The following is a 15,309-nucleotide window of genomic DNA, read 5'->3' on the forward strand; positions in this document are numbered from 1 at the left end:
TTGTTTCCATCTCTAAATCTGGGGGCTAACTGATGACAAAAATACCAATCCATAGAAACCATTATGTCCAAAAGCAAAAAAGCTTGGATCTGATTTTATCTTTTCCCATTACTGCTACACAATATTTGTGTGTTACATCTTATAAAAATACATGCTTGCAATCCAGATCAAGATCAATGTTTGCTAATTCTTCTATAAATTTGTTTAGGTATTTTGTCAACTGCTGACAGCATGTTGAAGAAGCAACAGTACTGTGCTGTAAAAGCAGTTCACTTCCTCTGCAATGTTTGTTTGACAACTAGTATTGCATGTTCCATCATCATGAGAATGATGTTGATTTTTTTACAATGTGTTGATTCAGTATGTTGCAGCCTTGTGAGGTTGGGGGGAGGCAAAATCCATATTAGGCACTGTTGGGAACTGAACCAAAAATATATCCGCCAGTATCTTAACTCCTGTAATAAAAATCTGTGTTGCAACCACAGAATACAGTGGTACCTCAAGTTAAGTACTTAATTCGTTCCGGAGGTCCGTACTTAACCTGAAACTGTTCTTAACCTGAAGCACCACTTTAGCTAATGGGGCCTCCTCCTGCTGCTGCTGCCACGCCACCGGAGCACTATTTCTGTTCTCATCCTGAAGCAAAGTTCTTTATCCGAGGTAATATTTCTGGGATAGCGGAGTCTGTAACCTGAAGCTTATGTAACCCGAGGTACCACTGTACAATGGTGAATGACAGATGTTTGCAACATTGTACATTGTGTGAAAAGAGATACATTTTCTTCCTAGAAGTCAGGATCATCCAACTGAACTGACTGGACAGGATTCACAGGGAGGATGTCTTCACACAGAATGCATTAAAATGATGGACTCCATAACTATCAAAACACTGTAATGCCCACTAACTTGGATGGCTTTAAAAGGAGTTAGAAAAATTCATGGAGGGCAAGTCTATTGATCATGGCTTCTTGTCATAACGTCTACATGCAGGACACAGTATGAGTCCAAGTACCAGCCCAGAGGTAAGTTAGCAGTAGATTGATATAATAGTAAGGTATTTGAAGACAACACGCGAGCACAGGGGAAGATGAAACAATTGAAACTCAGTACAGTAAAATCACATCTTATGCTCATTTAACTTTCACAATTTTGACCATATACAGTTGGAGGTGGGTGGGTTGAACTTGTGCAGGTTAAATCCAAGCCTGAGGATATTCTCGCGAAATATTGTGGGGACATTCAAGTTGTCATGTGAGCATCCCTGGCCTTCCAGAGCCAGCAAGCCAAATAGGCCTTGCCCCCTAAGTAAGGCAAGGAGCTTATGGTCTCTTTTTATGTCAGCTTTGCTTAGGTTAAAGGTAAAAGGACCCCTGACCATTTAGGTCCAGACTTGACCGACTCTGGGGTTGTGGCGCTCATCTCGCTTTACTGGCCGAGGGAGCCGGCGTACAGTTTCCGGGTCATGCGGCCAGCATGACTAAGCTGCTTCTGGCGAACCAGAGCAGCGCATGGAAACGCCGTTTACCTTCCTGCCAGAGAGGTACCTAACTACTTGCACTTTGACGTGCTTTTGAACTGCTAGGTTAGCAGGAGCAGGGACTGAGCAACGGGAGCTCACCTCATTCGCAGGGATCTGAACCGGCAACCTTCTGATTGGCAAGTTCTAGGCTCTGTGGTTTAACCCACAGCACCACCCGCGTCCCATTGCTTAGGTTACTCAGCGCAAAAGGAGCTTTTAAGCTCTTCACCTTGTTTACTGGACAAGTCCTGTTTGGTGTATGGGCACTAGGAGTACTTGGGCTACTCTCTCTCCCCATACCCACTAGCCATGGGGCAGCTCTAAGGGCTTGGGCATATACAATTTTTCTTGCATACATGGAAGCTTGGAACTGAAAACCATCCTCATAAGATGCTGTCTGATCTTACAGGATTACAGAGGACAAATAAGTTCCTCCGTGCTCCAAGGAAAGGCAAGATATGACAATAATGGGGAGCCTGTTTCTGATAAAAAATAAATATGGTTGATACTGGGTTGGGTTAATGTAGCCTGAGCTGTCATTTTTGCATGTTCCTTACTCAGTTAATCAAGTTGTAGTTCACTTAAAAGTAAAGAATGCTCCTTTCTTCCCTGAGATAGGTTTGGGGACAAGTATTATTTCTTACGTCAAGAGTATGATTGTGCATTCAAACCCCACTGAACTCTTTCCTGACTACTTATGACTAATTCTTTATTTTTAATTTGCTTTTATGGATCTGCTTATAACCTTAATGGCTTTTTAATGTCTACTTACTTCATTATGTGCACACATATATGCAAAATAGCTTGCTGGAGATGCTAATTATTTGTTTCCAAGAAGAAATTATATGTTAAACTATTTTCAAGGGCTGCTTATATGGTTGAGACCAGACCATATGCTTCATTGTAGAAATCTGACTCATTGCCAACCATATCTGTCACAGTGAAAATCATGCAATTATTAGTTTACAAGTAAGAATTAAAAACACATTTTGCTTTCCAAAATTACAAATATAAGATGGAAACTTGCACTTACTGTTAATTGCAGTCACAAGTGCTTGCACATTGTTGATTTGAGCTAGACACTAGCTTAAAACAAATTTGCACCAAATCAATGCTTGAACAATCAGTATAGATTTCCAAAAGCAAAAGTGAATCTAGCACACAGTCCCCAAAGTGAGCATTCCCATCCATTCTTACCACAGTATAACAGATATCAGTTATGATTTCCTCTACTGGCTGGTGTGCAATTGTGAAAACTCATACAGATACCAATATTACCATTCTTCTGAAAATCTCATCTAAGGTGCAAAACCAAAAGATTCAACACTTTCTCCATTGCTTTCTAGAAGGAAAGCAGTGCCCAACCTGGTGATAACAGAATAAACGATGCAAGAAGGGAGCTGCATATGCTGCAAGATAGGAAAATAGGTGGTAAGGGAATACCTAGCAACTTCAAATGAATCCAAATTTCCATGGCCTGCACCCAAGGGCACTAAAGCATGGGTTAACAAACTAAGGCCCACGGGCTGGATCAGGCCAAATTTCCTTCTAAATCTGGCCCACGGATGGTCCGGGAATCGCCGTGTGGATCTCTAGTGTGTGCATTCTTTCCCTCTCCCTCACATGATGACAGTGGTGGCGGCAGCACCTCCTCCCTCCCTCCCTCCATCCTCCTGGCTTCTCCCTGCCCTGCCTAGAGGAGGAAGGGGACTGGGCTTTGTTGCTGCCCTTTTGCGTGTCGCTCATCGTTCCACAACCACCAGCCCCTGCCGCTCACAAGACACAGGAGCCATGGTTGGCTGAGCACACCTCTCGAGCGGCCACCATATAAAGCAGCCTCTCTCTGGATCCCTTTCGTGCACTGCTCATCGTCCCTCCACTGCTGTTTATACACACACACACACACACACACACAAACATACATACATAGTCTGGCCCCCCACAAGGTCTGAGGGATAGTGGACCGGCCCCCTGCTGAAAAGGTTTGAGGACCCCTAGTAGTAAAGTAATCTCAGAGCCTCTGTCTATAATCTTTGAGAATTCTTGGAGGTCCCTGCAGACTAGAGGTGGGCAAATGTTCAAAAATTGGGGTGGGGGGGAGAAGACCCAGGTATCTACCAACCGGTCAGCTTGACACTGATACTAGGAAAGGTTCTAGAACAGATAATTTAACAGTTTGTGAGTATTTAGAAGTGGATGCTGTGATTACGAAGACTCATCATGGGTTTCTCAAAAACAAGTCATGCCAGATGAATCTGATGTCTTTTTTAAAAACAGAATTACTAGTTTGATGGATCAGGGGAATGCTGTGGACATAGTGTATATTGATTTCAGTAAGGCTTTTGACAAAGTCTCCCATTGTTTTGTCTTAGGGATGCTGCTTTGCTGGTAGTGTGCTTACAATGCCTTGAAATCACTACAAAACACTACCAGCACCCAAAATTTCATTCCTCTCACTTTCTAAGGAGTAGAGAAACACGCAGCTGCAGAAAACTTCTGTCAGAGGGGAAAGTAAAATCCTAGCAGTTAGTCATTTTTAGCCAATCACTTACTTATACATATTGCTTTAAGAGGACATGTTTCAGGTTACTTTTGCTTTGATTATAGAAACAGTAAGAGAGAATTTGAAGTTAGAGATATGGATACATTGGTAAACATAATATTCTAAACATGTTGTACTAAGCCAATTTAGACTGCTGCTCTCTCACACAGAGTAGGCTAATTTGATGAAAGTACATGAATACTGTGACACTGTAAAAAGGTATTTTGTAGCCATGGGGTTGTGGGAGAAAGGCTTTCTGAAAGATTCTGCATAGTACCCTGTAAGACAGTCTTAGTTACAATAATGCTATCCATACTAGTACAAATCTAGATGTCCAATCACATACTGGCAGCCTGTTAACAAAATTATTAGATGACATAACCTACAGGTAAATGAACATCCCACATTTGCCTCTCACAGAATACGATAATGGCAGTCACAAAATTTATTCATGTATGCAGCAAGGCAACTTGGGACATCTTTCAGCTATAAGGCTTTTGATATATTAAGAATTACAAGGCATTTCTGTGATGAAGTTTCATTTTGGAATCTTAATAGTTCCCCTCTTGCTTTCCTTGTACAAAATATTTATAGTCAAGTTAACTAAGTTACACTGTGTTAGACCTAGAAGAATGATTTTTTTTTTGCTCCAGTTTTGCCATTATTTTCTACTGTAAAACAGAATAAACTGTCATAGAAATGGCTGTGCATATGATGGTCCCTATTGTGAGAGGACTGGATGAAAGAACTATCAAGTACAGCTGGGCATGTTTGTCAGCCCTATAGACACACACAGACATTATTAATGATAGTATGTGCCTTCAGGGAAATTCATATTTGATTCATCCCTCCTTTCTACCCATTCATAACCAACAGCGTACAAGTACTCTTTGTACAACGTGACAGGGTTTTCTTTTGTAAAGAGATATACAAGGCTGCCATCTTTTTTTCCCCTGACAGGGCTCCCTATGCCTTTAACAACTGCATGACAGGCAGAAGTTGGAAAAGGACTTTTATTCCCCCATCAATATATGTCCATGGTGGGAAAAACAGCATCTGTTAACTTCTGCCTCTTACGCCCTGCACCTGGTAATACTCCAAGGAGCCCCGTAAGGGGGAAAAAAGATGTCAATACTAGATTGATACATGAGGAGCCTAATATTTTAGATTGTAAGCTCTTCAAGGTAAGGACATCCATGTAAAGCACCATGAACTGATGTGCTACGTAAGTAAATAAATATTTCTAATGTTTACATTTTTTAATGTAAAAGATGGTTGTGAATTAAGGAGAGCCATGGTCTCCTGTGGTTTTGGGAGAATGCACTTAATCTTAAGTACAGCCAACTTGTGCATCTCTTTAACCCGATTTGGGTTGTGCTGACAGGACTTACATAAACTCTCAGACTGTTTTGAGAGGAATAAAGGCTGAGATAGATTTTGGTTTTTTACCAATATATCTAAGAAGCTTAATGAAGCAATCACTTTTCCCATCACTACTAGGATTTATATAGCAGAGTTTGAAAACAAACAAACAAACAAACAAACAAACAAACAAACAGGCACACACCAATGTAGCTCTTAAAATGTTAAAACCAACAGCCATCAAAATAATCTAAAAAGGTGACCAACAGCAGAAAGACAGCTGAAGCAGTTTAAGCATTGCTCTGCTGGTGTGGGAAGAGCATTATGCTAGCAGGATGGTACTTGTACCACTGGAAAACAGACACACCCACTCTCATACAGCAATAGAAAGGTTCCCTGACATAGGTGTTCCCTGAGATAGGTGTTCTAGCAAGGCTAGAATAGTTAATTCCTTGCAAATGTTGTCAATGGGAGGAAATATGATTATCACACCATTTCTTACTTCTTAATTTAAAAATATCTCTAAGTACTGTAGAGAAAACTGAAGCAACAACAGATAACAAAAACAAAAGTACAAAAATACACAGTTACATATAATAATGTTACAATAATACAAAGTTACACACACACACACACATACAGTTACATATAATAATGTTACAATAATACAAAGTTACACAGACACACACATATATATCTCAATTCAATTTCCTTCTGACACACACTCCCATCTCAGTCTCTTGATTCTCATTCAGGGTCCAACAAACTCTCAGCTCATCCCCAAAAGTCTCACAACAAGAAGAGTTCCTGGAAACAGCAGACATCACCCTAGTCTCTCATTCTAGACTTGCTTTTTATGAGCAGGCCCAAGGTGGAAGGTACTCATTCAGCTACACTCTCCACACCTAGTTCCATGCAAAGTAGGCTTGTTGAGTTTCCCAGGGCATCCAAACAATTGAAAGGGGGAGGCTCCACTCACAGCTCTTTCTCTCCCCCCCCCCGTCTTCTCCTCTCAGAATCATAGAATCATAGAGTTGGAAGAGACCACAGGGGCCATCGAGTCCAACCCCCTGCCAAGCAGGAAACACCATCAGAGCACTCCTGACATATGGTTGTCAAGCCTCTGCTTAAAGACCTCCAAAGGAGGAGACTCCACCACACTCCTTGGCAGCAAATTCCACTGTTGAACAGCTCTTACTGTCAGGAAGTTCTTCCTAATGTTTAGGTGGAATCTTCTTTCTTGTAGTTTGGATCCATTGCTCCGTGTCCGCTTCTCTGGAGCAGCAGAAAACAACCTTTCTCCCTCCTCTATGTGACATCCTTTTATATATTTGAACATGGCTATCATATCACCCCTTAACCTCCTCTTCTCCAGGCTAAACATGCCCAGCTCCCTTAGCCGTTCTTCATAAGGCATCGTTTCCAGGCCTTTGACCATTTTGGTTGCCCTCCTCTGGACACATTCCAGTTTGTCAGTGTCCTTCTTGAACTGTGGTGCCCAGAACTCTTACTCCAGCTGCCACCCTCCTCCCCACAGCAAAATAGCAGAGTGATAGATGTGGTAGTTGCTGTACTGTACATGAATGGTAAGGCTGCACTGGCCCTCACATAGGCAGTGCAATCTTACCATTCATGTACAGTACAGCAGTGTTAATGCAGTTGAACTACCAGCCACTAATCTGGATATTATAGATTTGGAAAAGACTCAGAAAAGGCAGCCAAATCATCAAGACAATTGTGTAACTTCCCTGTGAGGCAAGGTTAGGACAATGGGGGCTTCTTAGTTTAGAGAAAAGGCAAGTGAGAGTGGACATAACAGAGTTCTGTAGAATTATGTATGGTGTGGAGCATATGGATAGAAAAAGGGTTGTCTCCCTCCATCATAATATTAGAACTTAGGGAATGAAGCTAAACGTTGAAATATACTTCACACAGCACACAGTTAAACAACAGAGTTCACTCCCACTAGATGTGGCGTTGGCCACCAACTTGGATGATAACGCTATCTGTGACTACTAGTTGTGATGACTATGTTCTACCTCCACTTTGAATAGAGAATAGAGATAACTGTATTGCTTGCTGCTTGTAGGCTTTTCATGGGTATTTGGTTAGACACTGTGATAACAGAAGTGCTGAACTAAATGAGTGTTTGGCCTGATCCAGCAAGACACTTCTTATATTCTTAACATATCATTTGAAAATGCAAGAAAAATCCTAATCCACCATAGTTTGTGAATCAATGCTCTAAGAAAATAATGGGAACAGAAGCAACTGCTAATATTTTGGCTTTGCATTTACAGCACTTCTATTTCTTAAAAAAAATTAAGCTGCATAATTTACATTCTGTAAGAAATCATTATCCTGTCATAACAGACTATTCTATTCACATTATCTCTTAATTAACACTGAAACATTTAAAAACCATTAGAATCCATCCTCAAGAGTTCTAGATTGTAAGAGTTCAAACCCAGCTGTCTTTAGATAGCACACACATACTATTTTTATATAAAAATTTCAGCAGAAAAAGAATAAACTGAAGAGATAAATTGAAAAAGCTAGTTCATGAGCAACCTGTACAATGTCTTTAGCTACTCCTTGAGTAGCTGAGTACTCCCCCAGTCGCCTTTGACTGGACTTAACCATCCATGGGTCCTTTACCTTTTTTTACATTACTCCTTGAATTCAAAACTATTCCCCGTTAACAAATTCAAAATAATTCCCCGTGTTGTTTCAAGGTCAGTGAAAGGAATAAAGAAGGAACAGATAGGAAGGTGCAATCCAGTTCTAAAGCAATCTGTAATTTTCATCATTACGTTTGCTAATGAAGATAGTGAAAAGTTATTATCTTCAGAATCAACTCCTGAATAGATTTGCACAAATGTCAGTAAATTTTAACACAAACAAGATTGTGTCAGTCCCTCATTTCTGAAAGACAGGTTTCCAGTGATTATAAACATTGCAATATAGTCAAAACATGTGCAAGCAATATCTGAAAATGACTCTAGTTGTCCATTCAGAAAACTTCTATGTCAGGGGTGTTGGGGTCTTTTCCAGCCCAAGGACTACATTCCATTTTCCCCAACTTTCCATGGACCACATGATGGGTGGGTCCAGAACAAAAAGTGGGCATGATCTGAAGGAAAAGTGAGCAGAATGAGGAATGAATCTTAGCTTTGTACAGCAGACTAGTTCTTCACAGTATCACATCCCTCTCTAGTCTCCAGCCAGACAAGCAAGAAGTATAACCATAGTTGAGGGATTTATTCAAGCCAGGCAAAAATACCGTATTTTTCGACCCATAGGACGCACCGCCTTATAGGACGCACCTAGTTTTTTTGGGGGGGGGATAAAGGGGGGAAAATTATTTTCCCCCAGGCACGGGGCTGGCGCGGGGGAAGCCCGAGTTTCCCTTGACCCCAGCCCCCAGAACAGCCTGCTATCTGCAAGCCTAGGGAGCCGCGCTGGTCTCCCCAGGCTTGCGGAGAGCTGCACGAAGCCCGGGTGCGCTCTCGAGCGCGCCCGAGGCTTCGGAATGCAGGCAGCTCTGCGCAACCTTTGGGAGACCAGCGCGGCTTCCTGTCGGGCTCCCGAAGGTTGCGCGGAGCTGTGTGGAGCCCAGGAGTGCAGGCAGCTCTGCGCAACCCTCAGGAGCCCGGCGCGGCTTGGCGCCGGGCTCCCGAGGGTTTTGCAGAGCCTGGGAGTGCAGGCAGCTCTGCGCAACCTTCTGGAGGTTTTCGCCCCATAGGACGCACACACATTTCCCCTTCATTTTTGGAGAGGGAAAAGTGCGTCCTATAGGGCGAAAGATACGGTACTCAAGAAAGGTGCAAAGCAGGCTGGTGAGGAGGTGCGACTCAGGAGGATATGTGGTCTGGTGAGGGCCAGCTAGAGAGGGTTGAGGTTCCCCATCCTTGCTTTATGCCCTGTACCTATCTGTCCCTCTCTAAAAGTCTCCATTGATTTTCTGTCTTCCAAACCATAACACCAGCTTGATATAAAGTATGCAAAACTAGAACATATATGCATACTGTTCTTGTCTGCATAATTTATTCTAAGTGAAATCTCAATTGCCTGCAATCTCCATTTTAATTGTGTTCAAGTCAAAGTGCAATGTTTTAGTTTAGTGTCATAAATTGTATGATTTACATTAAGGCTACTTTTAAAAAGCTAAACATTGCTCAAAGTACGCATAAAGAAGAAGAATTGTAGAAGGTTTTCATAATGCAACATTTTCAGCATAATTTTTGGCATAGAATTTGGATTTACATGTCGGACAATGATATTTGTCCTTAGCATGCCGTACAAAATTGTTGCATATTACTATTGGGCTATTTATAGTAGGCAATATTCAGTTGCCTCGATAAAAAAAAGAATGCAATCAATCATGAACAATCGTACTTAAATTATGTTCCTTCTCTATCATTTACCTGGATAGAAAGTGTCTGACCAGGTTAAAGTGGCAGTTCTCCAGTTTATTTTGAGTATAGTTCAAGCTCACACATTCACCCTTAGACCTACCTTTGCTGCTGGAGTGCCCTGCCCACCTGAATCCTAGTTACTTCAGGATGTTACATCTCTGTCATGTTTTTTCTTTGCCTCCAGCTTCCCTTTAGCTCCCACTGTAGGTCTCAGAGTAGCATTGAGACAGTGCTAGTGTGAAATATCTCCACTTTTGCTCCCCCGCAAATTAGACTTCCTAGGGATTTGCACAGTGAAGGCATATTATCATATGCATGCAGTCAGGTTATTTTTAGGAAATCTCCAAGTCATTGGCTCTGTCTGGTTTCTATGCTCAACTACAGTGGATGCTCGGGTTGCGAACGTGATCTGTCCGGGATGCACGTTCACAACCTGCAGTGGCACGTCTGCGCATGCGCGGGTTGCGATTCAGCACTTCTGCGCATGCGCAACCCAAGAAACCTGGAAGTAACCCGTTCTGGTACTTCCAGGTTTTGGCAGGTCCGTAACCCAAAAAAATGCAACCTAAAGTATTTGTAACCCAAGGTATGACTGTACTTACAAAAACGAGTAACTGTTTTGGTCAAGACTATAAAGCCTTTCACCCTGCACATGAAAAGGAATGTTATTTTTTCAACTACGAGTTGGGTGGTGCATGAAGCCATACCAAAGCAGGAGTGAGCAATTATTCCTCACATTCTACATATGCGTCTCTAAGAGCATGGGTAAAACACCTCAAGGAGGACATGTTATTCCTTGGTGTAAATTTTTGGAGCACTGTAACTAACCCTATGATCAGCAATGCTTCTGTTGCAGTGTGTTCCTATACTTCACATGTCTATCCAGAAGTAAGCCCTGTCAAATTCAGTGACTCTTATTTCCAATGCAGCCCCCTCCCCCTACTACCTTCTTCTGGACCTTTATCAGAAACTATTACAATATTTGCTCCATATCAGTTAAGCAGAAGGATGTTGTTCACAAGCATCTCTAGAGTAAGGCAACCGAGGTTTGTAACAGAGCATAGTCCTCTAGCCTTTTAATCGAGAATAATCTAGATTCAACTAGGCTTTAATATCAATTGATTTAAAATGTATACTGCCGTAATCACTCAGACCAACACATTAAATATAATCTTTAGCTTATAGTAGGAAAATTAGGTGCTGTGATTTACTCACCAGGAGCTTCAGGATTATGTGGGCTATCATCTTCAAATAAAAACAATAGTTCTCGTAATGCATACAGCAACCATTTAAAAAATTGAAACATTTGTAGCTGTAGTTCCCTTGTATTCAAGAGAAGGCAGTAAGTAGTCAACATGCTGGATAATAACATGTGTATTTTCCATTTTCATCGTAGCACAGGCAATTCTATTTATGTAATAATGAACAGCAAATCACCCACTGTCAAAATCCAAGTTACATTATGTCAGATTGTCCTATATTCTAATAAAAAAATTGCTTATGCTATTAAAGGTTTACTGTGTGGTCAAAGCAAACATCTAACATGAAGAATGAAACAGAACTACCATTAAAGATATGTATTATTTTAGAATATATACTGATCAAATTGAAAGGCACCATTGTTAATTATATCTTGACTTACCTAGCAATGCCAACTTTTACTCCATTTGCTATAATTAAAGGAATGCAGCTTCTCCAGAACAAATTTCAGGGCTACGCATGACCTCTCCAAGCAATGACTTTTTACAATACTAGGTTTGACACTTCTCACAACCATCTCTGGCATGGTAGCCAATACTTGTGCCGGAGTCTAGACAACCAATACATGGATCCAATTATGTTTAGTCCAAAAACAGAAATACACCTCTGAATGCATTGCATTTTGAAAACTCAGAGAAGCCAACACAAGCCAATGAAATCACCCACAAGAATATGCAACCCATTAGCTTCCTTTTGACTATCTCTCTGCATATAGCACTTAGGATGGAATATCTGTGCCCTTACAGATATTTGCTGGACTACAACTGCTGTCAACTGTAACCATTAACCATGCTAACTGGGCCTGGTGTGAGTTGGAGTCCAGCAATATCTGGAAGTCTGTAGGTTTCACATTCCTAACCTAGAAGAAAGCATGAGCAACAACAAACACCTATAGGCGCCACAACAGCTGCAGCTTCCAGTGTACATGGAAAGGCATGGTGGTAGTTGAGGATAAACCCAAGGGGAAGTATTTCAATAAAGGAACAGAAATAAATATGTACCTGGAACATCTACTTTAACCAGATGGTAGAAGCTTTGCTTTTTCTTAAGAACTCTTGACTTAATTATCAACTTGACCCAAATAGGCAATTACTTTGAATGAAGCTGATTTAGATTTCAATGAGACCAAATATACTTAAATTAAATTGTTTTAAAACAGCTTTCTAGATCAGCTCTTGAACCACAATCTTGCTGCAACAAAAAGTAGACCAGTCTTAAAGACCAACAGATAAACAGACAACCTGCTGAAGTAGCTGCATCTAAGATGATCAAGCGGTGCTAACATCAGTGAGGACAGAATCTTCTGAATGCTTGAACATAGTTACATCAATAAAACAAGACCCCCCCAATACCTCCCCCCAAAAACTTTTTTTAAAAAAAGGCATTTGCTTTAAGGTTATAAGACAATACACATCAAGCCTGAAAAAGAATCTATTTTAATAATGCATTATTCCCTCCAGCAGTCCTCAATGTAGTGTAGGGTTATGTTTTGCAAACACCTTTAAAACTTTGTTTTTGAATATCCCACTTCACTTTCGGATAAGTGAATACAGCATGTATATTAACACAAAAGGGTGACAAATAAAGTTTTAGAAGGCAAATAGAAAATTTAACAACAAAATGGGCTTCTTCTGCATTGCCCCTTCTACTACATATACTCATCAAGTAACAAAAATTAACCCACATTCCTCCCTAATAGTTAATGCCCAACTAAGAGGCATAATAAGCACTCGTTTATAGGAAATTATCAATATGGCTATCAAAGAGCATAATGCAGCCAAAGTTGTACATTCTACTGTCCAGTGAAAATCAATGGAAAATTAAAGCACATGATTAAAATCAATAGTATACACAGGCACTAAACTTCACCTTGATCATACTTTAAAACAGTTACAGTTTTGGAACTGGCTACATTATATTGTAGTCTATATTCAAGTGCAGACCAATTATAAAATCAAACTTTAACTTTTAGTCATAGAAGATGTTTTGGTGGTGAGGAACTGCCAAAAAGGGTCTCTGGAGTTGCACCCACAGTGAATATTACAGATGCCAAATTGTATGAGCTATAACCTGCTGAATGCTGTCTTTACAGAGCTTATCTGAGCAACAGAACCACCAAAACTCATTCCCAACCATAAACATTTTCATGTCTTTAGTAAAATTTTATTTTAAAAGTTCGCACTGCTGTAGCATAGCAACCAACACTTCTGTCATTGCTCATTTGCAATCAGGACAACTTCCATTGCAATACTGAATTAACCATTTAATGAGTATAATTACTTGAGACTATCTGCAGCAAACTGATACATTTTCCAATTATACCTGTCTAAATTGTAGACAGCCTTCTGTAGCTTCAACAGTTACAGCCATGTACTCACAAAGAGCTACCTTCCTAAATACAAACCATTTAGTCTTTCACTGTGCATTGCAAAAACAACCCACACACCCACAAATGGGAGCCATTAATACCAAAGAAATACACCTAAGGCAGAAAAAGCAGAACTACGAACTACATGCTACCAGCAATTTATTGTAAACACCTTTTTAAAAGGAAAATAAAAAGATCAATCAATCACGAACTTTAGCAGCAGGCAAGTCCCCCCCTCCCCTTTTGGGGAAAGTATGCAATATAACCTTTTATTTAGCTATGATTAGAGAGCGGTCGTTTATTATAATGCAGAAACTGTACCAGTTTTCCATTGCTCCATCTGCTGGATGTCTGTACAACGCTAACAACTAACTCCCAGCACTAAGAAGGGGGGCGGGAATAAAACAATTCAGCAGGTGGCTTCAGCAATCTTTGGATATCTTGTGTCCAACTTATTACTAAATATTTACCTAGCATTTTAAAATTAAAGAAAAAAGGACTTGACATTTTCTGGAAAAACAGTCTCAGGGAAGCAGAGATTTCAGTTAGCATAATCTGCATAGAGAGCACTATAGAGGTAGAGCCTTTTACTATAACCCAAAGCAAGCGAAATGATCTTTTAAAAATAACACATGTCTATTGGCAAGTTGTTGTTTTTTTACACGAGGCGCATCAAAACAAACCTTTAAAAACCCTTACAGGTTTTCAATACGATGCATTCAAAGCGAAAGTGTGTTTACCTAACGGCATTTTCTTTCAAATCCTGGATCCATGCAAGCCTGGAAAAAGGAGCCTTTTACTTAAAACTGCAGGATTTTCATCACTTGACGGCTGAGGTGTCAAGGCAGCTGAGGGCTTGGGAGGCGAGGGCGGTGAAAGTTAAGGTACAAAATCGCCTCGCCTCCCGGGATCGAGAGGCAGCCAGTAAGGACAAACTTGGCCTCTCCTCCTGCAGCTTCAAAACTTGCTTACCTACCCAGCTCAACTCTTTCTACGGAGCAAAATAAGCGACGAGGAAAACCTGACGCCTCGAAGCCCCGTTATTGAAACGAGGCGTCTATATAATCGCGGGCTCGAGCGGCTCCTATAACGGAGGAGGTTCTTGGCTCCTCCTCGAGCCCCAACGCCCTCACCTCGGGCAGTCGCGCCCATCTAGGAAAGCGGGGCGGGGAGGGGGAAGGAGGAGGAGGAGGGAAAGGGGGGGGGAGCTGTCACCGCCATGTGTGAGGCAAAGTTTGACACACAACCGGGAGGGGAGGAGGAAGGGAGGAGGGGGGCGGGAGGAAAGATAACACCAGCTCCGTCGTCCCGCGCGCCCTTCCACAACAGGCGAAGCCCGAAAGAGGAGCGTACCTGGGTGTCCTCGGTCCTCAGGGCAGGCAAAGTGACGCCCACCTTCGCGGAAAGGCGCCAGCCGGGGCTCCAGCAAGGCAGCGCGGCGGGAGCCACAACCACAGGGGCTGGCAGGTGGAGGCTGCCGGCGGCGGCGGCGAGCAACACGTTTGCGTCGAACTTCGCCGCGTCGGTCACGCCGAAGAGCAGCAGCAGCAGCAGTAAAGCCTGGCCAGCGTCGCCGTCCGATCCTATGGCTTTGCGCGAGGGCGCCCCCCTCCCCAAAGACGCGGCTCTCCTCAGGCTTGCTTATTGGCGCCAAGATTAGATTTTCCTCTCACACAGACAGTTCTTTCTCTCGCGCGCCCTCAGTTCCTGCCGCGGCTCTCCCGCCCACCTCAGTCAGTCCCGCCAGCTTGCTCCGTGCTCGCCCGCAGCTTCGGTGGCCGGCGTCAGCTGCCCTTCCCCAGGGCGGGGAGGGCGAGGTGGGAAACCGAGGGGTAAAAAG

General features: G+C 42.1%; 1 protein-coding gene across 24 annotated transcripts in view; it reads right to left on the bottom strand.

Moving 5' to 3' along the window:
- The window catches only part of TENM3 (teneurin transmembrane protein 3), a 1,240,854-nt gene extending 1,225,925 nt beyond the window's left edge, over positions 1–14,929 (bottom strand). For 8 of the 24 annotated variants that reach the window (XM_083755191.1, XM_083755179.1, XM_083755170.1 and 5 more), the window contains exon 1: positions 14,210–14,531. The gene's annotated coding sequence lies outside the window, so the exon portion shown is untranslated. Of the gene's footprint in view, positions 1–14,209; positions 14,532–14,822 lie in introns of those variants that run through there. The other 16 variants (XM_083755194.1, XM_083755189.1, XM_083755184.1 and 13 more) reach the window with 5 other exon arrangements.
- Positions 14,930–15,309: the final 380 nt, after the last annotated feature.

This window comes from Podarcis gaigeae (assembly GCF_964106915.1).
Source record: "Podarcis gaigeae genome assembly, chromosome: 9".
Lineage (NCBI taxonomy): Eukaryota > Metazoa > Chordata > Lepidosauria > Squamata > Lacertidae > Podarcis > Podarcis gaigeae.